Source organism: Mauremys mutica, chromosome 22 (genome assembly GCF_020497125.1).
Source record: "Mauremys mutica isolate MM-2020 ecotype Southern chromosome 22, ASM2049712v1, whole genome shotgun sequence".
Taxonomy (NCBI): domain Eukaryota; kingdom Metazoa; phylum Chordata; order Testudines; family Geoemydidae; genus Mauremys; species Mauremys mutica.
In genome coordinates this window covers 13,871,648-13,899,210 of record NC_059093.1, presented here as the reverse complement: position 1 = coordinate 13,899,210, position 27,563 = coordinate 13,871,648, and the positions used below count along the sequence as shown (strand labels likewise).

The 27,563-nt window shown below is 41.5% G+C and overlaps 1 protein-coding gene across 4 annotated transcripts in view; it reads right to left on the bottom strand.

Annotated features, from left to right (window-relative positions):
* Positions 1–27,219, bottom strand: part of ARHGAP32 (Rho GTPase activating protein 32) — a 381,592-nt gene extending 354,373 nt beyond the window's left edge. For 2 of the 4 annotated variants that reach the window (XM_044997056.1, XM_044997057.1), the window contains exon 1: positions 27,186–27,219. The gene's annotated coding sequence lies outside the window, so the exon portion shown is untranslated. The remainder of the gene's footprint in view (positions 1–27,185) is intronic. The other 2 variants (XM_044997058.1, XM_044997059.1) reach the window with 1 other exon arrangement.
* Positions 27,220–27,563: the final 344 nt, after the last annotated feature.

Here is a 27,563-nt window from a genome sequence, read left to right as displayed (position 1 = left end):
AAAAGCCTGAGGAACTGTGACTCTCTGAATCACAATTCTCTCTTCTGGGATGCTCCTAGGGCATCACTTATGGTTAAGTCTATTCTCACCCATAGACACTGAGGTGGGGCGAGCTGGGGAGGGAAATTCCTAACAGAAATGTAATATTAAAGGTAGAACAAATGTAGGCCTACCCTACCATCCTGTACTATTTTAAGTTGTACTTCACTGAAAATTAACATCTCTCGCTGAGGATTTAAAAATAAATAAATCACATTGTATGCAGGTTATTCAGAAGTAAGGTATCAGCAGTCATAGAAACAATTTGGTTTCTAAAAAGGCAGAACGAGATGGAGTTGCAAGTGCTTCCATTTTCACGCAGGATTGTGATTCTCAGGAAGAGGCATGGTAGCCAGGAAATAACCTGGCCACGCGCAGCTACAAGAAAGTTGGAGTTTTAGAAGGAGTCAATAGAGAATTTAAGCTTCAGCCTCACAGACAAGATTTGGGGGAGGACCCAAAGCACTTCTTTACAACTACATTTATGCAGAAACTGCGGTTACCAGGTATCTCTTCGAGACAGGGACTGTCTTGCTGTTATGTTTATACAATGCACAGCACAATGAGACTGGAACCTCCAGGTGTTAGTGGTTTTCAATCTGGGGTCCGCAGACATCTACGTCTAAGATTTCCAAAGGGGTCCACATCACTATTCGAAATGTTTAGGGGTCCGCAAATGGAAAAAGGTTGAAAACCATTGTGCTAGCGCAATACAACTAATGATAAATATCATCATCATCATTTATACGGCCAAATCCTGCCTCCCCACACAGCACCTATGGGCATGGAAGACACTAAACGTAGTAGAACTGCTATGATTCCACCATTCAAGGTGCAAGAAAAGATTGACGGGGCTGTGCAGTGGGATTATGGGGAGAGCACGGTCAGAAAGTCCACAACTATTCCAACAGGCTGGATAAAACATCGGTGACAAAGGAAGTAAATGGACAGCAAATCATAGCAGCAGCAGCTCATGGCTTTGCACGCCCTAAGGATACAGATGAAGATCCTCAACCGGCGTAAATTGCCACTTCTCTGTTGAAGTGAATGGAATAGTGAATTTGCAGGAGTTTAGGAACCCCACCACAGCGTTAAATGTCATACAACCCCATATATGCTCCCCTACCCAAAGCCTATTCACTCTGGCTCTGTACTTACAGACCAAGACTTGGCCTTTAAAGAGTCAAAATGGCAGCTCAGCTCCTCCACAGCATGTATAATATAATCACAAAAACTGAGAGGCTATCCAACAAAACATCTAGAGGGTTAATTCTCCTCTCTACAGTGAAGCTGCCCTATTTCCTTCTACTGTGACAGTTATATTTTAGTCAGTAGAGTGCCTTACCCTTCAATTAGCTACAGCTTTATGAAACTCTTATGAGCAAGGTACAAGCAATAACCTACTCCTTTGAATAAGCAACATTGATGGGCTTTTTTTGAGCCACAGTTGAAAATCCTTATCTACTCAATGAAAATAAAAAGTCAGAGTTCCACTCCCCTGTCCCCAAAACAACTTAAAATTAATAAGAAAAAAGATGGGGGTAGATGTGAAAGCTACCCATCAGTATAGGCTTCATAGGAAGAGGTTTGATATTTAACCTAAATATTCATATTGGTGTTGTATTATTTTAAGATTACATTGAAGGTCATGGCACATTTCATGAAAAGGGGTGATTTGAGACCTTTATCATAATAAAAATTTGGCCAGATCAGCACTCTTTGAAGATTTTATAAAAACTCAAATCCAAGTGCTGCAAGATCCTACTAAAAATTTCAATGCACAAAGAACACTGAGCCAAATTCTAATCTCAATGAAATAGGTGTAAATCTAAAATAATTCCGTTGAAGTTAACAGAGAATCAGGCACAATACTTCCTGCGCAATTATTTGGATGCTTTACATGCAAAAAAAGCCTGCAAATTTTCCATTTAGAATAATCTGCCCCCAAAATTAAATCTGTGGGATTAAATCAATGGGCAAATAGTTTGTTTACTCTGGTACTGTGCAAACTATTCCAGATAATCTGTTTGAAATTCCTTTTTCAAACAGGCAAGATAGTTTAAAAAGCAGTAAATGAAATTACTGCAAAAGTCTATTGCCCCAACATTTTAATGCACTTAACTTTTAGAATGGCATTTTACAGACAAACTCTGAATGTGATTTCTGAACATTTTTATGTAAATAAGTCTTTTGCATAATCATAGCTTATTTCTCAAAGCGATCGCAGAATATTATTTCTCAAAATTAATCAGATAAACGCGAATTATTTTGCTGGAGATGATATTGGTATTAGAAACAAATGCAAGGTTAGGTAGAACACAAGTGCATTTTGTTTTTAAAACACAGTAAAATGTTACCATATGGCAATTTGCCTAAATTGAGTTGATTCTTTAATCTAGCAGGAACTGCCACAAGAAGATGGAAACTGAGCAATATAACCAGTTTTTCTATCAGTTTCACCCAGGTTTCTTCACCAGCATGTATTGAAAAAACAAAAACAAACAAACAGTAGTACTGAAACAAGAGGTCAGTTTAAGAAAATATTTTCCACACAATTTTTCCTAAAAACCAAAATTTCAATCTACATGAGCCCTTTCAACAACAAAAAAAAATCCTCACAGATTTTCATCTACAGCAGCACATATGCTTTTTTTAAAAAACTATTTTCTTATGGAGTGCAGCTTAAGTTTTTTCTGTACATACAAGAATGCTTGTACATATCTTTTTCCTGTTCATCAATCTTACTGTAAAATTAGGTAAAGTTAACAGATGAAAATCAGTTTTCTCTGTCAGTTTAAATGTGAAGTTCCTCAGTAGATTTGTCTCCACATTTATTCACATTTTCTGCTCATTTCTCTCCATAGTAACCTTTGGAGCTATTCAAAGCAACAATAATTTTGAAGAGATCTCACATCTCTCATACATCAAAAGAGGTGAAACCCTCATCTGTTCTGTCAACACTTCCTCCAGAGGATGGACATCAAAAATGAATCAAGCTCTATTAATGCAACTTCAGAGAGATTTAGTTCCAGAATCAGTTTATTTCATCTCTTGATTCTACATTAAGAGAGGGGAAAAAGAAAAAAAAAGGAGTCTGTTTATAACATGCACACGCGCGCACATACGTAGCATAAAAATGCAGCTCACCAACCAGCTTTGAAGGTCATTTTCACTACATTAGAAAGATCAGAATGTTTTATTGTAACCTTTATGTTCTAATAAGGAGATTTCTGGGAGATAAAAGGTTTCCAGAAAAAGAATCAGGTGGAGCAGAAAAAAAAAAAAAAGTTTAACTCTAAATATTTTAGACAAACCACAAAGGGTAAGCACCAGAGCATTCTCAGCCTCACGACACCTTTTCTCTGTCACTTCATACACATTAATCCTTCTTTAAAATAAGTGAGTCAATGCATGCTTTCATAAAACGTATCAGACCTGGAACAGTAATCCATAAAGACCTAGGAGGTTTAGCGACCATGCTGGTCACCTGGGAGAAAGCCTCATCCTTGGCTGGAATTCACCCCTGCATGGAGGGCAAGCACAAAGTCTACGTACCATTTTTATCACACAGAAGTGATGAAAATATGGCGTCAGTTGGACTCAAAGTGGCAAACAAGGCTTGTGCTGGTCCTCAACAGAGGAGTGAATTTCCCCTCCTGAGCTATATTGCACCTTCAATTTAAAAACAGGAGAGGATTCTAGCAAGGCCGTCTGTGGGAAGGTCCCTCCGCTGTGGAACTCCATGTCCCCCTTAACTAACTTTCTGGACATATTACAAATACTTGTCCTCTAGCATTTGGGGAGGGAGCAGGTTGGTGACTGTGGGGGTGGCTACGGAGATTACTATAGTGGAAAATATTGTGAAGCATGTGCACTGTTTATTTTATCATAGTAGCAGGTATTTTTGGGGGGTTGACAGTGATCAAAGTTGGGAGTGTGTGATTAAGTACACAAATAAAACTAACTGAGGCATTTCATATTACTACGATTTCTCTGAATCTGATCAAAGTCAAAGGTGTCGCTTGGCAACCATACAACAGAACAAAATTATACTGAGAGTGGAAAAACAAACCCTAGAAAAACACAACATGTAACGGGATTCACAACATAACCCCATTTAGACATACAACTTTAAATACACAAGACCAAAAGATAGCCCTGCTTCTATCATTATTGTGAACAAGGGTGAGGAATGATTCTTGGCATAGACTTGGGTTTGGATTTTAAGACAGTCTATGGCAGGGGTCGGCAGCCTTTCAGAAGTGGTATGCTGAGTCTTCATTTATTCACTCTAATTTAAGGTTTTGGGTGCCAGTAATACATGTTAATGTTTTTAGAAGGTCTCTTTATATAAGTCTATAATATATAACTTAACTATTGTTGTACATAAAGTAAATACGGTTTTTAAAATGTTTAAGAAGCTTCACTGAAAATTAAATTAAAATGCAGAGCCCCCCGGACCGGTGGCCAGGACCCGGGCAGTATGAGTGCCACTGGAAATCAGCTCGCGTGCTGCCTTTGGCACATGTGCCACAGGTTGCCTACACCAGGTCTATGGAATTAAGATACATCTTCCATAAGTTTTAATGGAAAATTTTAAACATTTTCTATATATTGTATTAGAAAATGTGTCTCTAAACCCCCCCTAGACTTCTTTGAAAATCTCAACCTGACATCATAAAATATTAAACTCAAACTTAAGGACAAGGGAACAATATGCCAAATCAGTGCCTTAAATAAGCAAGGTCTCTTTTGTATAATGTCCTGGCCATGAGGTCAGCGGGGTGAAAAATGAGTCCACATTCCTAGATCAAAACCAGAATGCCTTCTGCCACTTCAGACAGCAGCTGCTATTAAGCAGACTTGGTTGAAATACCAATTTCAAAATTAGGAATTTTACCACTGATACTAGGAAACTAACGGCAGTGTCAGGTGGCTGGCAGAGATGCTGGAGATGAGATGCTCACTCACATGTTGACTTGACAACCCTCATCAAGTAATGTGATTTCTTGGGAGCATAGCACACATGAGGGGGCAAACAAAAGCCTTGAATATAATATTCATCTTTGCTGTTTTTCAATATATGGAACTGATGAAGTGCTAGAGTTTAGAAACAGATGTAGAAATGCCCTAAATATGGGGTCAAAAGGTGATGTAGTGGGCTAATGCACTCATCTGTTACAGCCCTCATAACCTTCCTGACCCCCTCACATTTTCCACCTCAGTGCTCCCTCTCTGTCACACTAAATTTCCTTATGCTTTATCAAAATGACTGTGTCTGCCCCTAGGAGGGAGGGTGAAAAACAGAGGCTCCCATTTGTTTAAACTTTATTTGCTAATTCCTTAAAGTGACATCCTCCTTAACTGTGTGGGTCTCCTTGCCATCTGTGAAACAAGTCTACATTTGTTTGTTTGTGTTTGTGGTTTGGGAGGGGAAGCTGAAATCACCCACTAATCTAGGTGTCAGGAGAAATCTGGTTCTAAGGTTTTGCTTTAATGTCTTTAAAACCATATAAAAGGCTCAGCAGCTGTCATCTGGGTTGTTTCCATATCTGACAGGGTCCTTTATTCAAACTCTCTCTCCTTATTCCAAGAAGGATTTTAATACCTACAGATATGTGAATAAATGACAAATCTCTATGATTTCTCAGTTTTGCACCCTCTGATCTTTACCCAGGTCTATAAAATATTAAACATTTTTCAATTATTTACTTCATTCCCTTTCCTCTCAGTAAGAGAAAAAGTCTGCAGTCTATTATTATTTGTATCACAGTAGCATCTAGAGGCTCAGGGCCACATTATGCAAAGCACTGTACAAACATTATTGATGGGACTTCTATTGCCCCCATTACTGTAGTATCTGGGTACCTCACACTGAATTTAAATACACTGATCCTCACAACACCCCCGTGAGGTAGCAAAGTACTATTATCCCCATTTTACAGATGGAGAAGACTAAGCAACTTGCCTCAGGTCACACAGAAAGCCTCTGGTGGAGAATGGAGTTGAAACCAGAGCGCGTAAGCCCCAGTCTAGTGCTCTAACCACTGGAGACGCCTCTCTCTCCAAAGAGCATACAGTCCAAGTCAGTGGTTTTCAAACTTTTTTTCTGGGGACTCAGTTGAAGAAAATTGTTAATGCCCGTGATCCAACGGAGCTAGGAATGAGGGGTTTGGGGTGTGGAAGGGGCTCAGGGCTGGAGCAGAGGGTTGGGGTACAGGGGTGAGGGCTGCGGGGTGGGGCTAGGAATGAGGGATTCAGGGTGTGGGAGGGGGCTCTGGGAACAAGAGGGGGCTCTGGGCTGGGGCAGGGGGTTTCGGTGCAGGAGGGGATCAGGGCTCTGGGCTGCAGGCTCTGGAGTGGGGCTGGGGATGAGAGGTTTGAGGTGTACGAGGGGGGTCAGGGCTCTGGGATGGGGGTGCAGGCTCTGGGATGGGGCCAGGGATGATGGGGTTGGGGTGTGGACTTACCTCCTGCGGCTCCTGGTCAGCGGCACAGCCGGGGTGCAGAGACAGGCTTCCCACCTGTCCTGGCACCGCAGACCACCCTGTGCCCGAGAAGCAGCCAGCAGCAGGTCCAGCTCCTAGGTGAAGGCTCACAAGCAGCTCCGCGCGGCTCTCGCCCGCAGGCACCGCCCCCCACGGCTGGTGCTCGGGGCGGGGGCAGCGCACGGAGCCCTGTGGCCCCGTTATGTAGAAGCCAGACCCACTGCTGGCTGCTTCCGGGGCGCAGCGCCATGTCGGAACAAGTAGGCACTAGCCTGCGTTAGCTGGGCAGCACCACCAACGGGACTTTTAAGGAAGATCTGCAAGACTTGGCTTTAAATATCTAAGTCATTTAATTCATAGTTCCATCAGCTCAGTTTTATTTTATTTTCCCACCTTCTCCTCGCCTGTACGTTGTGACTGGCTTCATTTTGGAATGTGGGATAGATCTGGGTGCCTCTGGGTGTGTATCTGACTTATTATTTGTATTGCGGTAGACTCCTCATTACGAACCATGGTCCCATCGTGCTAGGTACTGTACGAACAGCACAAGAAGAAAATCTCTGACTCAAAGAGCTTACAACCTGAGTAAAAGACAACAAACAACACAGCCCATCTCCAGGCATTTCTTACTGTTTGCCTTAAAAGTCCAGATAACATCCCCATTTCCCTCTAATATATTTTGAGGGGTGGGTGGGGACCCTTTACAAATTCACCTTGGAGCTATCTACTGCCACCGTTATGTTTAAAACACGAGGGGTTTTTTAATCTATTACTTTAAACTAGGCTATCATCATTTTGTTCAATGAAACGAGCAAGATAAAATAGAAAAGATGAACACTTATTCTTGTCTCTTAAAACGAAGGACTCGTTAGAAGTTTGGTCAGCCAACTACAGGGAGCCAATGAGCTAGATACAAAAGTAAGAGGGCCAATCCTGATCTCCCAGCAGTTTTATACCAGCATGTATTCAACACACTTCAATGGGCTTGCTCCCAATTTACACTATGGTAAGTGACAGCAGAATCAGGCTAAATAGCTAGGCCCTCCTAGGCAATTTCTTAAGCTGTTCAGGTGCTGCTAGTCTCCTCTTGATACAGAAGGATTATAGTATCCATTAGAGAAATGTGACTTCCAAAGTAAGACCCTAACTTAGCAGGGTGAAATCCAGCTTTCACCAGTCAGATGTTTTCTGACTCTACCAGTGGGACGTAATAGAGTTGAAATTGTATTCTCACAGCAGTTTCCTTGTTATCCTCCCAATTCCACAACTCAACAACTGTGATATATGCTCTGTACCAAGCGTAGCCCAATGAACCTTTCCCCAAGAATGGGAAACTGCAATGCCCGTTTCTGAACAGCATGTCAGATGGGGGCATATCACACCAGTGCTCTACAGACTGCACTGGTTCCCAGTTTGTTTCAAGGTGCAATCCCATTAAAACCCTTATGGTATGTATCCTGGAGATCCTCCAGATCCACCTCTCCATACTCTGACCTGAGAGTTGAGATCAGACTAAACAGCAGAGCGGACTGTCACAAGATGTGTAATTAATGAGGCTAGAGGCAGTGTTCTCAGCAGAGGGCCAAGGGTCTCTCCTCTGGAATGCACTTCCTCCCCTTGGTCTGAATGAGCCAGATTTATCTGATCCTCTAGGCATGTTAAAAGGTGCATCTATTTAGTCAAGCTTTTTTCTGAGGAAGGTGGGTTTCAGTTGGGTAAGATTTTAACCAGGCCAGGAAAGTCAATATGATATCATGATGCCATAAATCCATGGTACACCCACACCTTAAATACTGTGTGCAGTTCTGGTTGCTCCATCTCAAAAAAAAAAAAAGATCTATTAGAATTGGAAAAAAGCACAGAGAAGGGCAACAAAAATGATTAGGAGTACAGAACAGTTTCCATATGAGGAGAGATTAAAAAGACTGGGACTGTTCAGATTAAAAGAGACACACCAATTGAATCTATTTCCCTATGTTAAGTTCTCCTCACACCTTCTATGGGCCATCTTAATTATCACTTCAAAAAGTTTTTTTTCCTCCTGCTAACGATAGCTCATCTCAATTGATTAGACTCTGCCTGTTGGTATGCATACTTCCACCTTTTCATGTTCTCTGTATGTATAAATATCTCCTGTCTGTGTGTTCCATTCTATGCATCCGAAGAAGTGAGCTTTAGCTCACGAAAGCTCATGCTACAATAAATTTGTTAGTCTTTAAGGTGCCACAAGTACTCCTGTTTTTTTTGCGGATACAGACTAACACGGCTGCTACTCTGACACCTAAGGGGGTATATCACAGAGCTCTCTAAAATTGTGAAGAAAGTGAATGAAGAAGTGTTATTTACCACTCACATATGACAAGAACTAGGGGTCAACCCAATGAAATTAATAGACAGCAGGTTTAAAATACACAAAAGGAAGTATTTCTTCACACAATGCACAATCAACCTGTGGAACTCACTGCAAGTAGAGGTTTTGAAGGCCAAAAGTATAACTGGGTTCAAAAAAGAATTAGATAAGTTAATGCAGGATAGGTCCATCAATGACTATCAATGGTCAGGGATGCAACCGCATGCTCCAGGTGTCCCTAAACCTGACTGCCAGAAGCTAGGACTGGATGACAGGGAATGGATCACTAGACAATTGCCCTCTTCTGTTCATTCCCTCTGAAGCATCTGGCCCTAGCCACTATTGGAAGACAGGACACTGGGCTAGATGGCCCATTGGTCTGACCCAGGGGCCGTTCTTATGCTGTTTTAGTGTCAGTCTTTGATAGGAGCAATATTTGATCTTTTTTGTCGTTGTTGTTTTGATGCTTTTAAATCTTGTGACTGTTCATGTGTCTAGGGAATAATAAAAAAGCAAACAATCACCAATCTCAGTTTTTCCAGAAGCTCCACTAACCCAATCTATCTTAATCTTTAGAAACCCAACATTTCTTAAGACTTTGTCTCATGATTATTTATTTTTCCCAATAAATGTATAGATTATCTTCCCAGCCCATATTTACAATTGGTGTGAAAATAAAAGACAGTCAGATGTAGGACCTTGAAGGAAGCAGTTAAAGAGAACGAAAGCTTTACGCTGCCCTAAAATGGCTTCTAGCCACTCTTAAGAATCTAGGACCCTTAAGCCACCATAAGGTATCTGAAATACCAACAAAATGGATCACAAGCAGGTCAGACAAACACAAAAGTAAAATGTAAACAGATTTGGCCAGGATGTTGATGGAAGATAATCAGCTACTGCTCACATGCAGACATTCAGGTAAACAAATATATACTCCTCCCGGCCAGGTGAGGAAGGAAGACAACGGTATGTGAGGGGGGCAAAGAAGAGGTTTGGAGAGTGAGCCCTCCTCACACTCACCCTGCAATGGAGGCTCCTGTCCCATGGGGTTGGCCCCGTCTCCCCACTCTGGCACATGGGGTTGGGCACCACTCAGACTTGGCCTGGCCACGCCTCCATCTCGACAGAACGGTGGCCGGGCCCAACTTGACCTGGCGTTTGGTGTTGCAGCACCACTCATGATGCTCAGACAGGGGAGCCAGGCCCAGCCATCCCATGGGACAGGAGTTCTCTCTACGGGGTGAGTAAAGGGCAGACTTGCTCTACCCCTCAACCCTCCTCTGTGCCTCTTCTCTGCAGCGGGCTGGGATTAGGGTCGCAATGCCAGGTCAGAGGGTGCATATACTTCATGATGGGATGCAAAAGGGGGAGGGGGCAGGAGAAAATTCAGTTGGTGGGTCACCTTAGTAAAAAGTTTGGGAACCACTGCATATGTCACAGAATTTAGCCCATGTTGACGGGCATATGCTCCTAACAAGTGAAACCCTTTTCATAAGGCGTCCTGCTGCAACTATGTAGTGTTCCTACACATTCGTTGTGTGTGCGTGTGCGAGTGTGAGAGAGAGAAATTATGATCAAATTTTAAAAACTACCGTACAGCCAAATAGGAGGAGCAGCCAACACAGAAGAAGAGCACCAAGCTGCAATGTGTCTTGGCAAGCAGGCAACAGCCCTAATAAAGGCATGGACATTAGGATTCAGTCCTAAAAGGACGCATCATTTTGAATGCAAACAAGGGAAGAACAGCACCAATGCACAATGGTGATGGAACCTAACCAAATATCCAACACCCCACAGCACTAGCGAGAGATTATTTCATCTCCTTAATACTATCACTATATTATTTCTTGAAAACATACACAACAATTGCCACAGGGAAGATGTAAGATCAGGAATGGGAGGTTATTTGTTAAGCACCAACATGCTTGAGACTGTAAATCACATAAAATGAGGACTCACTGCAGGAGAGCACTTGAGCGTGCGCACAAGTGAGTGTGTGAGCAGTCCAATTAATGCCCTGGGCAACTTAGTCCTTAATACTCTCATGCATAAAGTTATGTAAGGACTCAAGTACTTTGCTGGATCAGAGCCTAACCAAAGAAACCTGAAGAACTTGGAACAAGAACTGCAGTACAAGAGCATCTGTATTTCAAGAAGTGTCTAGAACCTGAAAAGCTTGAGAACAACTGCAGTAACATATTTAGCTTTAGGACTGTGGAGCATGTGATTTAAATAATGTGAAAGAGTTCTAATGATCGCTTAACATTACTAGCTTAACCATTTGGTCCAGATTCTCAGGTTCAAAAATAACGTGAAGCTAAGTTCAAAACTCCAGATAGTTACAGAGATAACCAGATCTAAACTGTTAGCAGATTTAAAGCAATGTCCCACAGATCATACTAGACAATATCCCACCACATGGGAGGTAGCTGACGGCTACTTCAGCTGAACCAGCCTTCACAGAGCAGATGCAGAGCTGCTGCACAGAGCCGGATGTAGGCCTTCCCCTCATGCATCTAACCAGCTACAAGGTGGGTACGGCGATATGGACCTAGTGGGACTCCCAAATCTTTGACTCCTCTCCCCGTGTTTTGAATTTGCACTTAGTCTGAGTTGTCCATACCTACAGAAGGAAAAGGCAACATTTGGCCCAAAATTAAATGTTCATCCCTTAACCTTTAAAAATAAGACAGGCTGGCTGACTTTAGTATATGCAACCTTCTGGAATAAAAGAGCAATTCTACTGTACTGGCATTTTGAATGGTCATTGCAAAGTCCTTTCAAATTTCACCTTAAAACCTAGTTACTGTCTTGTCTTTTGTACAGCAGATAAAAATTGGTGTACAATCCAGCAAGTTTAAAACAAGAACAAGAGCATTTTGAAAATATATTTGTTTGCTTCACTTTACATACATACACATACACACACACACCAAATGCATATTTCCTAATTTCAAAAAAGCTTTTGGGTAGGAGTGTGAAGTATCAGTAATATCTTTGATATATAAAGTGAAATAAAACCTACATCTAATGAGACACTCACCGCAGGGTCACGTAGGTCTAGACTTGTGAAGTCCAAGTACAGAATAAATGAAGTTTCTCACCTAGCAACACGAAGAAATACATTTTCAGAATGCAGGCAGCACTTTGGCAGGTGCAAGTGTCACCAGAAAAAGTCTGAATGTACATTTTTGCACTCACTAAGGGTATAACTACACAGCAATTAGACACCTACGGCTGTCCCATGCCAGCTGACTCAGGTTCGTGGGGCTCAGCTTAAGGGGCTGTTTAACTGCGGTGTAGACTTCCCAGCTCGGGCTGGAGTGCAGGGTCCCAGAGCTTGGACTACAGCCCAATCACAGAAGTCTACAACACAATTGAACAGCCCTGCAGTCCAAGCCCAAGTCAGTGGCATAGGCCAGCTATGGGTGTCTAATTGCCATGCAGACATACCCAAACTGAGTTGCCAAACCTGAATGCTGCCATCATAGATGTGGAAAGATGTACAAGTAGTCAGACTTATGCTCGCAATTCATTTTTCCAATGAGTTATTCCCAAACATGTTTGTGGGCTATGAATCTCAATAAAGCAACATAAAACAATGAAAAAAAATCAGCTAGTTCAGAACCTTTGAACGTCATCGCTACATCTCACAGGTGGGAACATCATTTGCCTCCTGTACCCAAAACAAATGGTCAAATTAGCATTGTGTCCTTAAGTCAAGCTAAACCAAATGAAACTGCATTTCATTTATAACCAAAGGGGAAAAAATCACAAGGTGCCACAGAGAGACCTCCACAGCCCACATGATCAGCTGCTCTGGAATGACAGCAAGGTGAAGGCCCCTTTACCACTTCACCTAAGTAATGCTGACGGCATCATGCGGTTAGCCAAGTCTCTCCACAAGGACAAGGCCACCAAGGTTAAACATAACAGGCGTTTCTGGCATCTGTGAAAGGCTTTTGTCCAATGTGTTGACACCGCAGTTTTTAAATAAGAAGTGGTTATTAAAACAGGTTCACAATTTAACAGAGCAAGAGCTGATTTAGATGTCCCGCTTGCAACTCTCTACCTTGGAGACCTAGTACCTAATTCAGTCCCGGCCTAAACAGATGCAACTTCTAGCATGAGTTTGCACATCCTTACACCAAGGCTGGAACTGCCCCTGGAATTAGTTTCCAGATACAGATGAGAGCACTGATGAAAGTGAGTTTTGTATATTTATTGTGTATATCTACTGCTATTAAATACTTTTGAGTGTCCCAGAGTGTGTTGGGATGCGTGTCTAGTTCCAGCCTTTAAAGAATATTACACACTTTGATCTTGGCCTGCTGGGGCAGAACTCGCGGGGAGAAGCAGAAAATATTTCCGCAGCACATCCATAGTATTTCTTACCCTAGCCAGTGCTTTCAGTCCCTCACTTTCAGGAACAACAAACCACTCAATGATATTATACAATACTACTTCTCTTCCCTTTGCTTGTGAAAAATACCCTTGTTTAAGAAGCTAAACTGTTTTCTTCCAGACACCGACAGCACAAAGTTATTTACAATGATCACTGCCTTTAAATACCATTCACTGATGATTCATCTCTCCAGATGGACTGAACAATCTTATTTTTATTCTGTTATTCCTACTTCATATTCCCCAAGCAGACTGCAGGTCCCCACATCTCTGTTCTACAGTGCAAATTAACAACTGATTACCTAGAAGCAACTCTGAAAATTGAGCAGCTGTATCATTTCTTGCTCTCCCTGTTATTTCAACTGGATATTACACTAACAAGTATTAGTTAAATTGAATTGCAAGGCACTTCATGTCTCCGAATGCACATTAAATAATACAATAATATATAATGTCATGCAGGTTATTTAGATTCCAAGCCATTGGAATGCTCCATGCATTTGCTAATCAGGTAATCCAACTGGTGTGGCCAAGGTTTTCAGAACTGCATGAAATGTTGTGCGCGCGCGCACACACACACACAGAGCTATGCACAAGAGTAACTTCACTCTGTGTATACATGAGTGCTAAACATATATGCAAGTCATATACCTACTTTTGCGCACACTCTTTTTCTTAAGAATTTGGAGCTATATTTCTTCTCAAGTTAAATGAGAGATTTCAGTGAATGAACTAGTCACATCACTAGCTGCTAGGAACTTCTGAGCAACCATCCCAGCAAAAACCTGCAACTTGGTCCTTGGCAAATCGGTGTTATATAGTTTCCTCATCTACAAAATGGGGTTAATATTTAGCTACCACACTTGTGGAGGCTATAAGGCAACATGACATGGGACCCTGTAAGAAAGGACATGTGCAAGGGTGCATAAAATTAATCCTCAGCGCTCCATAAAGCTATGAATTTACTAACCGTAATTTTTAAGTTAACAATACCCCATCAATATTTCTGCACCCATCTAGGGTTGTCACCTGTCCAGGTTTTTCCAGGGTAGACCCCTTTTTTGAGGTAGCTGTCCCGGGAAATTCATAAGGATGCTCAACACACACTGCTAGCTATCCAGTTTTATGGGCTCAGGATCATCCCAGATGTCCCCTTTTGTACCTTAGAGGTGATAACTGTAGACACATGCCTCAAGATGAATTCTAAAATTCTCAAAGAAACACAAGCACTATTTTTTGTTTTGTTGTTTCTTTTCCAGGGTAAGCTTTCCTTATCAGATAGTGAGGCTCTGATTCAGCAAAGCCCTTCAGCCCATACTTAAAGTACACAAGTAGTCCCACTGAAGTCAAAAGGGATTATTCATATGGTAAAATTTAAATATGGACTGAAGTGCTTTGGTAAAATGAGGATCTGAATTCTTATTTTGGATTCTTCCATGGCCACTCTAAGAGGCTCTTTTTCTCTTTACTGCAATTTAAAAAAACCTCATTCAAAAAGGAAATTTAACTATCAATATTGGTTTTCCACAGACGATCTTCAATTAGCCGACTACACATGGGTTAGTTACAAGAGGCAGGCACTGTTAGTATGGAATGGGGAAACAAAGATCACTCTTATTTTGGACCTACTTATTTTCCTCCCAACCTTGCCTGCCAGAACTTAGCTGATCTACATGTCAAAACATATCAGAAGCGTCCACTGTTAGAATCTAAGTGGAAAAATAACTCACCAATACATTTTGCTAGTATTCACCTCCTTCCCAGCAAGTAGTTACTACAGTATTTTAGAAGATTTTTAAAATCAGAAATACTACCCTGGTTAAACTATATTTCTTTTCCTAAACCTCCAATCAGCCACTGGAGAGCTGTACCCTGACAATATTGCTCCAAGAATATGTAAGGTTAAAAGCATCAAAACAAAATGTACTCCACACAAAGCACAATATACATAACACACAAAGCCCTCCTGATGGCCCTACCACCATCATGTTTACCTGACCTTATTTAAATAGAGACAAACAACTGTATAAAGGAATCAAGCTCCCTAGCATCTCAGAACTGGAATGTAATAATGCACAAAATAAATAAGATAGAAATGTTAGTCTACACCCATATTGCTCTCACAGGCCCCAATCCAGGCGCTGAGCACTTCATCAGACACAATGGATATCCTCAACTTCCTCACAGGAAGTACTTGAAACCTAATAGGCTCATGGCCAAAAAGTCATCCAATTACCTGAGCTCCTACTTGCCACAACACAAGGTTCTTCAATGATCTGTGTGCCATTGTCTTATTAAAACAGATACCAGATTGTGAACTTCTGTACTTTTAAGAACGCTTTCAAGAGAAAAATGTATTATATTTAGCAGCCATACGGTCTCCCTCCTCCACACACGTGGTTTCTAGCAATAAGAGCTGACATTAATTTTTAAACCAGAGGCCTATAATTTTTCATAATTTTCCACTTTTAATTCTTAAAATTTAACTGTGCTTAAAAAAATGAAACTTGGTATTTAATGGGAGCAGGGAACACATTAGATGAAAGTGGGTGAGGCAATGAACAAGCTTCCTTCTGGGCTGGGTGAAGATGTTCTGGAAGGTGCAAAACAGTAACCTCAGACAACTCATTGGAATAAGGTAACATTTACCACAGAAAGAATTAACCAAGAATCCTAAGGACCGTTTTTTATGCAGTTCATGTGGCAGATGTTCATATGGCTCATGGCACTCTCAGTTGAAGTACCACCTTTGAAATTTATTCCCCACTGGAGTCCGAATGGATTTGGAAATTTCAGGGCAAAATGCTGGAACCTTTTATTTCGCTTAGCATACTGTCAGTTGTTCTTATCTGATACTCGTCCAATTTATTTTGTTTGCTTGTTTCATTCAGGTTCTGATTTGACTTGTTCTGTACTTGTCTAGCAGGTTTTCTGGTCAAATGTAGACTAGTTAAAGTTTCTGTTTTCAAGCTGCTTCCTCCTGGGTGCATGAAGTTTTAATTTTTTATTTTTTTTTAAACTTCAACCACCTGCTTCTTGGGTTTATCAAGAAGGTGGCTTCTGGAACTGACCCTCTTGTCTTGGTATGTCAGGGTCTGGAAATAGCTTTCTGGACATGCTGTAAAATCCAGCCCCTTCCTCTGGCATCTGTAGAGGTCAGTAGCTAAGACAGAATCTTGGATCCTTGGTTATCATTTGGTGAGTTGTTTTTTATTCAACAAAGGAACTGTCATACTGGGTCAGATCAATAGATCCCTGCACAAATATAAAATTTGTATCTGCAACCGATCTGTGATCCAGAAAAATGGTCCACAGATTTGCAGGCCTATACAGATCAACGGTCCACCTAATCCACTACAGTCCAGTACACCAATGCTGACCATTACAATGCTTCAGAGGAAGGTTGAAGAAATAGCCAATTATTGGATAACCTGCCCCCAGGGAAAGTCTCCTCCAAATCCCAATAATTAGAGCTTGACTTATGCCCTAAAACAAGAGACTTTATATTCCTTCTACGACTGTTTAAATAATTTCTTATAGCAACTCTGGATGTTCTTGTTAACCATGGAATTGCCTAATCCTTTCTTTTTTCTTTTTTTTTTAAATCCTGCTAAAGGAGGACAGGCATGGTGAGGCAATTATCATGCAAATCCATGGATGTTAAATACTTTCTCCAAATTACCATTCAAAGTTCTGTCCACACCTTCGAGGAGCAATGGGTCTAAAAATTCCCAACAACTTGTGCCCATGAACTAAATGCAATTCATGCCTTCTGAAGCAATAACAGGAACCAGTGCTTGTAATGCTGATCTGTTGTTTAAAATATTTCTGCCTGCCACTCCTGTTCTTTTGTCAGATTTCTGGAGCATGGCGAGGATACAATTAAAAGTCTCTTGGTGACTGGCTCAAATTCCAAAAAATACCAGACTGATGACGTCCAGGGCTAATCTAGCTGCAGTTGCCTGAGCACCACACCCCTGTGAACTAAAGCAGTCACCCTCTGATGTAGCTACACTCTCAGGTAACCATGAAGGAATGGGCAGGGGACCCCAGAACCAGCACAGTGCCTCCATTCAGACAGCTCTGGCCTTCTGCAGATCTCAAGAGCCACGAGTTCTGGAGCAGAACTGCTCTCCATCTCTCAAAGGCTAAAGGGGGTAATCCTACCCCTCCTCCCGATGTCTGAACAGTCCAGGGAAAATCTAATATTTCTTCTGAAGAAGGTGGATAGATTATACACACATGCGTACGTATACACATGCAAATATACGCCAAGAACTACAAGTGAGCAATCAAAAAACACACAGTACATTAGTTCAAGATCTGTCTTACTATGAGTTCCTTACTCAAACCCTACACTGTTGCACACTTAAGGGGATGTTCTCTCTCTGCATGAATACGTGATAAAAGAAGCTCCTATTGCCCCAACATAGCCCATACTACCCTGAAACCTGTATGACATACTTTACCTTTGTGTAGTCTACAAATTATCTCTTACAGCCAGCCAAGATACTGCTTCCATTTGCTGGAGACAGGACACAGACAATGAGCCAGCCAGCTCTTGTTATAGAAAGGTAGTGATGTAATCAGAACACTGATTATTCCTGTTTCCCCTTGCGGGTTATGAGTGATAACCATATTCGAGAAAATAGAATAGCTAAGAAATTAACATGAGCTAAATATACAAGGGGAAAAACAGTTTCCATGACCAGGACTTGAGCAAAAAACATAATGCAAAAAAATAAAAGTGGGAATATTAGAAATGTAACCACAGTCTTCAAAACGTCTTTTAAAGCAGACAAAAGGGTAGCCATTTGTTTTGCTTCCTCTCCTCTTCCCCCCCCCCCCCCGCCCCAAACAGAAGCAACTATTTTACAGGACAGTGTTTTTGTATGTCAATATCAAATTCAAGTGTGGTTGGTACTGACTCTGTATGAAAACCAAGAATTTTGTCCAATTAACATTTTTTTTCCTTAGTATAAGATAATTAAACAGTGCTATAGAAAGTTGCGGGAAAAGCAGATCTCTGGTCTCCTGGCAGCTTTTCCCATTCTTTAACAATCCTCCTTCAGATGCACAGCCACAAAGGTTCAAAGGTCACTGGAGCCTTTGTACTCTATTCTATGGCAGTTACAAACAAACTTTTGTTCCTTTTTCTTCAATGAAATAAGCTGCGGCAGTTACAACGACTGAACTTTACATCTGAGGCTTGCATGTGCATCATTCAGCTGAAGGACTCTGGAATCTCATTTACACTTCAGCAATAAATCATCAGAATACTCTACAAAATAAAATCAATTATTGTTTATTGAGTCAACTGCAAGAACACATAATACATTTCTACATGAACATAAATGTGAAGGAAGAATCTATTGTAGATTCTTTTTTAAGAAATGCTTAACAACATGGTGTTTGAGAGATGCTGTTTTTCTGGAACACATTTTTTAAATTATTGCTCACTCATTCATATTTTTATACCATAAATCTCATTTGTTTTAGAGTAAAAAAATAAAGTGATAAGCTCTCATAGTGACTTTTTAAATAGCATATTTGCAATATTAAAGAAAAATGCAACTGTTCTATTACATTTATTATAGATATACACATATACACACACACACACACACACACACCAGAAAAGAAAATGTATATAAATAATGTAACTCAAAACGATTTATTTATTTTTTTATTTTACGTCTGAGTCTGGGAGGATAGCAACCATACTTGCAAGTTACTGCAAGCAGTTGCTCAACTATAATCACACTTCCTCAATTCCAGATATGGAAGTTTTAACAATATTTTGAAATATACTGTCAGTCATTTCGATTGCAATTTTTAAAGGAAACAAACAAGTTTACTCAGTTTCTAAAGTCTAATTGATATTTTAAAAAAAAAAACTGCACTTCTAAGGAAAAGAAAAAGCTTCCTGAATTTAAAAAAATATATTCAGACTACACTTTTAAAAAGACTAATTGTTCCTAGCATATGTGAGTCAAATCTCTAGACATGCATCTCCCACGAAGTACAACACAAAGATATCAAAGCAATTTTAAAAATAAATCATACCTCGGAGCTAGAGCATATAGATTAGCTATTATGAAATCAAAGGAAAGCATTCATAAGCAAAAGGGTAAAGCCCAGCAAACATTCAAGGGTTCTACCAACAAGTAAATAAATCCTTTCTGAAAACTGCCTTAAGTACATTTTCCTCACTGCAACCCTGCTTCCATTCCCACTTTAGTTAACAAAAAAAACTCCCAAGAACTTCAATAGAACACGATCAAGTCATATTTTGATTGAGGTATAGAATTCTGTTGGCAATAGGAATGTCAGTCAAGGGTGTGAAGAGATGTGATCTTTGACCAACATAGATGTGCCAGCAAAAGCACCCAGTATAGATGCAGTTATACTGGCAAAACAAAACATTTGCCAGTATAGTTTGTTTCATTGGGGGGGAGAGGAGAGGAAATGTAGAATAAGTTATCTTGGCAAAAATCACAGTTGTGCTGGTATAAACTGAGTCTACACTAGGAACAGGCAAAGTGCCTAGAGGAGACCTGGCCTACAGCAGTTGTATTTTTTTTTCTTTTCAGCATCAGGATGATGTGAGCAATATTTATACTTGCATAACTAGACATACATCTCACTTCCAGGAAACACTAAGGGCTAGATTTTCATTTATTAGATAAGCACCAAGTGGGATTTTTAAAAGCAATTAGGCACCCAACTCCTGTTGACATTAACATGAATTAGGCACCTAGACGCTTCCAAAAATCCCACTGGGAAATTAACTGCCTCTTAGATGACTAAATAAAACTTTGAAAATCTGATCTTAATTTCCCCAAAGTCTCTTCCCAGTGAGTTTTTCCCTAAACTAAATAAGTTCCTTCCCCTCCCCTCACAGACCTGCCTTCTATATCTATATTGTTTTCTTCTCCTACCTGCTTTACTTGTATTTTTTTCCTCTCTTCTTCTCCTCCCCTTGTGTGAGGAGGTCAGCCTGCAACGCGAGAGCTCCAGTTGCAAAAATCAAGGCAGTTCCCTCTCCAAAATCCTGCTGCCTGTCTTGTTTTCACACTGGCGCCAAAAGACATCAAACTACTTCTCTAACACTAAGCACTGTGTCTATTTTTCCAGTATGCTCCCATGTGACTGTGACATTGCACAGTGACTGAAGAATTCATCTGATCATTTTCAGATAACACTGTTAGCAAAATAAATCAGAGAAAACTGCTTCTTGACTAGCAGCAAGGATTCTATGAGGCTATTTGCTGTGCTAATCAAGGCAATTTAAAGTCTAAGGCTATGTCTACAGTACAGCTTATGTCGGCAGAACTTATGTCACTCAGGGGTGTGAATAAACCACCCCCCTCCCGAGCGATACAAGTTATACGCACTGATGTGGACAGCGCTATGTCAGCAGGAGAACTGCCCCCGCTAATACAGCTACTGCCGCTCAGGAGGTGGTTTTATTATGCCAACGGAAGAGAGCTCTCGCCCGCTGGCACAGAGCGTCCTCACCAGACAAGCTGCAGCGCTGTATGCATAGACAAGCCCTAAGTATCTTGCTTAAGTGAGCCCCAGAAATCTTTACAATCCAATGGAAAAGTTAATTTTAAAACTTAGACATTTGTTTAGCAAGCGATCACTATAACTCCAATAATGAGCTACATAGAAGATTAAACACTGTTTTCCTCAGGAGGTAATATTAAAACTGCTCAGAAGCTAATACTACTAAGGGTAACTTTTAACAAGACTGATTTATTATTATATACTAATTGGCAAATCTAAGTAAACACATAGCATAGCATTTTTCTTCCAGACATCTCAAAGCATGTTACAAAAATGTAGATACGGATCATTATCTGCCCTCTTTATAGATGAGGAAACGGCATTAGAGAGAGGCAAAGTGATTTTGCCTAACATCTCTTAGTGGCAGAACCTGAAACAGAATTCAGCTCTTTGAAGTGACGCCAAGATCCATAATCTTCCCGTTTCTATCATTACTGTAACAGCTACAAAAGAATGATCATTTCTAATTGTTTTACTGTTACCATAACAGAGAAGCTGCAAGAACAATATACGGAGCAACACAGCAGTTCATTGATCAGTAATGTATGTTGAAATATTGTTTCAGTTAGCAGTCCTACCACAAACCACCAACAATAAGATGAACTGCTCAGAAGCCACAGCCTGTGCAGCCACAGAAGCCAGACAGGAATACAAATGTGGGTTTTTAAAATAAGCTAAAGCAATAAAATTATTACTATTCATCGACGAAAGCCACAGGGATAGTTTCTGATCTCAATTTCACCACTGCAAATACATAGCTACTTCACACATACACCTGCATAACTGAAATAAGAACCCTGCCCAACAATAGTAAATTTTCAGTGAGCATGTAATAGCTATAACCTATGGTTAATATGTGAATATTCAAAAAAAATCAATTCTATCCCAATCATTAACCTCTTGGTAGTTATTGCTGTGCTTAAATTAAACTAGATAGACAAATAAGCACACAAGTACAGTATATATGGAGAATTTATTGGGTTGATTACAGTGTTTATCAGCTTAAACAATCAGTAGCTAATTAACAATGCATTTCATGACTAGGTAACAATTTTTCTTCCTGGAGAAAATCAGATTGGATTTACTTCACCAATGGTGGACAGGAAGATAATCATGTTTAAGCTTGTGTTGACTTTTTCCAATTTGGTAACTATCTGAAAGGGCAGTTTGTATTTACTTCATACTCACTTCTCAAGGGTCAAACATATTACAACACAAGATGTACATGAATGTGATATAATGGTCTAGTAAAGTACCCATGGATCCCAGCAGCAGAGAAAGCAACTTAAATAAAACTCAAAAAGGTCTGGTAATAGTCCCACAAACAACCAGTGGTCCCAATCTGGTAACTTAATCCATGGGTGCAGATCTCTGCGCTCATGTAGGTGGCAACTCACAAGGGGCTTACACCACGTATAAAAGTTTGTGTAACATGTGAAACGTAAAGCTTTAATAAGTAAAACTCAGACTTTTCTATTAACAAGTTTCAATTTTAAAACTGAAATTTTATCTCTTGGAAATAAAAATTCTACTCAAACTTTATATTCGTTTTTTGACACACACCTAAGAGCTTTTTTCATCTGTACCTCTTAAAGTGCTTTACACAGCTAGGTAAATAGCACTATCCCAATTTTCAGATAGAGAAACTGAGGCAGGATGAGGCAGTAACACTCGTAGTTATTGGCAGAGGTAGGAATAAAATCCAGGTCTCCCGACTAGCAGTGCAGTACCCCATGAACTGAACAATGCTAGCTCTAGCTCTCCTCTGCCTTCCTACTCCTCCACTTATGAGTATTTAAAATTGATTTTTTTTCCTCCACAATAATTAAGTCATTTTACTGGTTCTGCCTAATACATCCAGACAATCAAAAGACACACCTATTTGTTTTCACCTCTCTCCGTTACCTACTTTAAAAAAATTTAAATGTTAATACTACAAATGAATCATTTCAACCAACTAGAGCCCTGGGTTAGCATATAGTTACTGATGCAGAGTTCAAGTTCTTACTTAGGTCATGTGGGGAAAACATCAATTTGGTGGGATTCATCCCAGCCCTCACCCCATTCAAGCCCATCATAAAGGTACCAAATAAGCAATATAATGTTATGACTGCCTCAGCTCACTAGAGTCCCATGACTGGAATAGCAGGAAGCACTGAGAGTCAGGACTGAGGTACATGAGTACAGCTGTGTGAGGAGCTTATAAAGCACATGTCCATGTTATCCCTGGCTGAAACCACACGGTGATAGTCCCACATGAACCACTCAAGTTTTTAAAAGAAAATCCACTCAGGTTTTTAAAAGAAAAATGTACTCATGTCTCTTTAAACCTTCCACCATTTTATACCTTTCCATTACTCAGAGGTGTGCTGGCAGACCTTGAATCATCTTAAATGTCTCATAACTAACAACCGAGATCCATAGCTCTTACAAACCTCACGAACACTGGAGATGGAAAAGAACTATTACACACTGATATGCTGCCAATATTTTAGCAGACAACTGCAATTAAAATAATCCCCCCATTCACAATGAAACCAGCACCCTCGGGGCACTAATTTGATGAGGACTGGATAGCCTGGGGAATCTATTCCTATTTTTCTCCTTTAAACAAAATCTCTCTCATGACCATAACAAAGCAAGAGGGGAGCACCACCCAGCAAACATATATTTTTGGAAACATTATACCTGAAAGATACAATTAATATACTGAAAGCATAGCGCAGTGTTCAACTTGCATGTTTTGAAATGGAGGTGAAAGTCATGGGGATCCTCCCTCATGATATGTTTTGACATTTGGTGCAATCTGGTGCATTCAAATGGCAAAATATTTGCTTCTCAAATATGTTTGTGCTATATGAGCACCAGGGATAACAGTCAACAAAGGACTGTTCCCTATTAGTGCTTTATCCAAGCAAAGACATAAGACGTCCCAAGCAAAGAGATTCCACCACTCTCCTTGGGAGTCTATTCCATAACCTAATTGCTGTCACAGTCAAGGTGTTTTTTTTCCCAGATGTTCAATGACAATTGTATTTATGCCTACTTCTCATCAGAGGAAGGCTCAAATCTAAAATCCAGGAAGGATCGTGACAGTTTATGATCCATTTTCAGGTGACATATTAGACTGCAATGTCTTGTTAACAGCATGCATAAAGGTAAAGTTAGTGACCATTCGGATTAAGATAGATGCCCTAGCGACAATTGTGCAGATCACTGGCAACTTCAGACACTTGACCAGCAACTTTATTTTGAGCACACAGTTTTCAGATCACGACAGCATGCTGCAATATTGAACTGCAAGCTAATTCAGTGAAACTAATTTGCTTCTGTCAATGCAGCAATATTCCAGTACATTATGTACATCACATTGTTTTAATTATGTAATTGCCCCCAAACACTAGGTCTTACACAATGCATACTGCAAGACTGTCACTCTATTTTTCTCCTTTTATCTTCCCAATCATTAAATAACCTCAAAGGAATAAATTTTCATTCTTCCAGATGGTTACAATATGTTCAAACATTATAAAACCATCAAATAGACAAGAGTAGATTGTGATATAGCATAAAGTGGCCTTGGAAAATGGTCATGAAAATTTAGCAGCCCGGGCTCAAAATCTGCTTGCTTGCTCCTTACTACAATGAGTACAATAATAATAATAAAAAAGTATGATATTTTACTCGCCAGTCAAAATAAATTGCCTAGGGTGAGCCAGCACATATTTGCAAAACTGGAATAAAAAGCCATCTCTGTGGAAGGAAATAAATTGTATGTTACTAAATAAGCATGTTAGGAGCTCTGTGTCTATCCTAAGAAAATGGATGCATTTATCTCATGCTCAATCCTCAAGTACATTACCATGATTTGAATATTTTGAATAGGTATTGTTACAATAGCCTTGGAAGCCCAAGCTCAGGAGCCTGTATCAGTGAAAGAAGAATGTTGTAACCACACTGGAAAATACTGTAGTATTTTTAACCTTCTTCTTTAAAAATGCAACAGTTATAGAACTAAAGAGAATTTTCTACTTGTCATTTCTTCATTCCACTTAATAGCACTCCCAGCATACACAATATTAGCCATTACAATAAACTGGGCTCCTATCCCCAGCTAAGGCCTCGTGAGTCTCTGTCCAAAGTGCTGTTTTGTTGCACTGGCTCAGATGGAAAGAAGGGGGGAAGAAATGGGGGAGGAAGAAAAATTATTGTAGTCTATCAGTATCAGCACATATGTTCAGTTTGATGCAACAGAGCAGGGCTCCAGGCAAATCCTCAAAGCGGCGGGAGATAGGACTTTAAGTCTGGGTAAGTGCCAAAGCCAGCAAAAGAATCAGAAGACAACGACAGCCTTAAAAATGCTCAGTAGAGGTCTCAATGGCAATTAAACTCCCAATTTCCTTTATGCTCAGACAGAAGCAACTGCCTGACTCCACCCAGAGCTGAAAGTGCTCAGCATCTTCAATGACTGAGCTGTAAATTTCTATTTTTTCCTCAAATCCTGTAAGTCAGTAGAAGTGCTTCAAATTCAATATGAAAGCTAACTATGGGCAGGTCTACACTGGCGGGCAGGGGGTCGATCTAAGATACGCAACTTCAGCTACGTGAATAGCGTAGCTGAAGTCGAAGTACCTTAGATCGAATTACTTACCGTCCTCACGGCGCGGGATCGACGTCCGCGGCTCCCCATGTCGACTCCGCTACCGCCGTTCGCGTTGGTGGAGTTCCGGAGTCGACAGGAGCACGTTCGGGGATCGATATATCGCGTCTAGATGAGACGCGATATATCGAACCCCGAGAAATCGATTGCTACCCGCCGATCCGGCAGGTAGTGAAGACGTACCCTAAGAAATGTCTACTGATTTAACACACACACACACACACTAACACTCTCTCTCTCTCTCTCTGTCTCAAAAATGTGTGTGTGTGTGAACAGTGAGATGCCCATTTAGTGCACTTCCATATCGTGTGTTTTTCATAGCACAGATCTTGACTATAAAATGCCCTAATAATCCAAAACAGTTTGTGGATGTTGAATGCAGCTGAAAAGAACTAAAAAGGCTCTCAGAAGAAACCAATTTAAAAAATATCACAAAAGACACTTTAAACAATAAAAAAGGAAGAGCTATGTAGAAACCCTACATACCAGCTGCGTGCTAGCCAAAGAGTACAATGTTGTCTTCCAATGTTTAAAAATCATTAAAATTAAACACATGCACTTTGAAATCCCAATTATCCCTTTCTTAACAAATAAACTCCTGGGGCTTATAATTCTATTGCATCCTAGAGATGCTGCTCCTCTGCTTACTGAGGAGCACAGGATGGGGACTAGATGGAAAAAATTAAAAGCAAGAGCCAGGAGTTGAACATAAATACAAAACAAACTTTGTTCTTGTTTTGGTTTTTTTTTTTTTTTTACAAACAGAAGGAAGTATACAATGCACTAGCTGTGCTTGAACATTCAGATTTATTTATAAATAATAAAAGAAATATTTACATTACCCAGAGTCAATAGGGCAAACAAAACAAAACAAACAAGCTAGAATTCAATGAAAACTTATTACTGAGTCATGGCAAAGGGCACCGATTCACTGCAGAAGAATCGCACGGAAGCCCTAGTAAAGGGAAGTCACTTTTTTCTTACCTTCAAAGAATAAATTCTAGCACGAGAATGGCAGATTGCAGGCTGCCAGTGCAGGGACTTTCCTTCCGCTCTGCAGTCAACTAGGACTGCTCAGTGCACACTAATGAGCAAGGCAGGGACACAATTCAGGGACTCCTGCCCCTTTCCTCACTGCAACCAGCCCTGTGCTACCTATGCAGGTTGCCTGCGATACACTGGAACAATTCAGGATTTCTATTCACGCTTACATAAACCAGGGCTGCCTGGCACATGATGCGCTGGGCTACGATGCCGGGACTCCTACCCCTTTTTCCCACTACAACCGGCACTGCCACAGGCACATTTCTCGCGATGCACTGGAACAATCCAGCACGTCCATTCATCCCGGTATAAGCTAGGGCTGCCCGGTGCAGACTACACGGTGGTGCCGAGGGATACAATGCAGGGACTCCCGTCCCACCGCTCGGTAACCGGCATCACTGCAATCCGCAGGCTGGTCGCCGGGCCCCTGGAAACGCGTAAAGTGCTCGCGGGCCGCAGCCGAGGACTCCCGCCCGCGGATCCCCCGGACGCGGCACGGGAGCAATCTCAGGGCTCGCTCGGGCATAAAGCGGCGTTTTGCCCCGCTGTGCGCCCAGCACCCCGCCTCCCGGCCATGCACCAGCCCCGCCCGCTGCAGAGCGCCCGGCCCCTCGCCCCGCTCGCTTACCTCGGTGCCCGGGCCGCGCTCCGCCCGCCTAGCAGCCGGGCCTGGCCGGGCCCCCGGCGCGCCGCATCCTCCCGCCCCGGCCAGGCGGGCTCCGCGCGGGCTGGACCCTGACGGGGGGGAGCAGGCGGTGAACGAGCCCGGCTGGCGGCTCCGCCCGAGGGACCGTCCGGGCTGCGAGCGGCGCAGGGGCAGGGGCAGGGGCCGGAGCCGGGGCTGCGCCGCGCCAGGGGAGGGGGCCCATGCGCACTCCGGGCCGGGAGCCCCGCCCAGCCCTCGCGGGAGGCGCTGGGGGCCGGGCACTGCGGAGATGGGGGGGTCTCCGGGGGGCTGTATGGGGAGCTGGGAGTGGGAGGCTGTGTGGGCACTGGGAGGGGGCTG